We start from the raw sequence: 1,903 nt of genomic DNA, 5'->3' as shown, positions 1-1,903 counted from the left end.
GCCCAGGTAGTGGCCTCGGAACTATTTTTCCACTGGGGGAGCGAAAAAAAGTGCTACCTTAAACATCATCATTATCATCATCATCATCACTTATTTTCCTCGAGGGCTCATGGTGGCGTTATACATGGTTGCTGCACGAACTGTAAACGTGCACCTAGCAAATGACATGTGCATATTCGTACAGTAGATCAAAAGTAACATTGCAGACTGTAATTAAATAGCGCTTCGTGGTGGGTTAGTTGGTATGAGTTCAGTGCGTCCGGCTTTTTTTTACTTCTGCGCAGTGCCTAGACCTCTATGGCAAGTAATGTGTAGGGAACTTCGGGGACTTGTTCCCGGGAATCGCCGTCGCGGCATATACGTGTGCCGGGACTGGAAGCGAATATCGTCTGACCCGCAAGCCTTCTGCGAATAAACCAGACTTTCCTGGGCCGGTCTGGAGCTCAGCAAGAATGTGTCCCTTTGACACCCAGCCTTTTGACTGGGTGTCACGCTGTCATTATAACTCCCGGGCGACTCAATAAGAAAAGCCGGATAAATGAAAACAGCGGGTACATTTTTGACATCGGTACGATGGTAAGCGAGGAGCCACCAATCAGAATACTATACTATGACGGGTGAAGATAAACACAATATATATAAGACAACAAACATGCTGCGATACATATCTCTTTCCAGAGGTGTTGCCTTCTCCGATGTCTATGGCATTTAATAATCCTGTAACGCTGCTGCAGTCGAGGACTTGGTGGCGCTCCCTCGACGTTGCCACTGCCGACACATCAACACAACACCGGTGCGACGTTTCGTCTCAGTTCATCGCACTTGTCGTACTACAGGTCTTACACGCCAGCTCGAAGTGGGCACCCTGTCCACAACCGACTGAAATCTGTGGCTGCGCCTCGCAAACCGCCATTATAACAACCCTCTGTCTTCGACCGGGCGGTTTCTTCGTATCCTTATTTCCCCCAGATGTCGGGTCTCTTGCGTGCCTTTTGCGATTCCCGTTTGCGCCTCTGCCCCCCACCCCACCCCGTGGATTGAGTCTGGGAATGCTCGCGTCCCTCGTTACACAGTTTTTGACTGATTTATTGCACTTCGTACCACAAACCTTGCCATGGTCAACTATAGAACCCTGTGACTGTGACTCCCTGACACCATTGGTATGTAGCTCTTCTCAAATGGTCTCCGCACACAGTGACAGTGGTAGGATCTCTGTTTATTGTTCTCTAAATTTATGGCTGCCGAAATAACACATGCATGCACAGGCCATTCCGTTAGACCGTACAAAATTACGACGCTGGGCTGACACTGGGGGAGCCGTGCTCCCCCATTCGTAAATGAGGGGGAGCCGTCGCTCCCCCTGCTCCGGCTCCCCAGCCTCTGCCCCAGCCCCAGTTCTGCCAGCCCCAGTTCTGCACTCAGCCTGGGCTGCCCAGGCTGAGTGCAGCGTAAGAACCCTTTATTGCATGTGACAATGGCTTATATACACATGGCGGATGACGACACGGATGATCACGATATCACTGTGGATACCACAGACGGTGACCACGTGCGGCAGGGCTTTAGCGAAGCGTAATTGCAGACGCACGTTCCCTTTTCACCACTCGTTTAAATGCGGAGGAGAAGAACACTTGTCTACGTCCAAGTTGAAGTAGAGAAGGAATACGTTCGTTTTAAATCGGTCGTAGCTGTACTCGTTTTTGCAAGGAGTTAAAGTAGGGAATTTTGACGAGGTCATTTTTAAACTCGTATTCGGCTCGCACGTTCTGACCGTCCACGGAGAGCATCGAATGAGACAGATCGTAATCACGGAATTTGTAGGGGTTCGACTAGATGTTGCCGAGAAAGTCGGACGTGGCAAGCATGGCGACGCATAATTTGGAAGGTACCCTTTTGGGGTAAA

This window comes from Ornithodoros turicata, chromosome 5 (assembly GCF_037126465.1).
Source record: "Ornithodoros turicata isolate Travis chromosome 5, ASM3712646v1, whole genome shotgun sequence".
NCBI lineage: Eukaryota > Metazoa > Arthropoda > Arachnida > Ixodida > Argasidae > Ornithodoros > Ornithodoros turicata.
The sequence above is the reverse complement of the archived record's forward strand: the minus strand, read 5'-3'. Positions refer to the sequence as shown.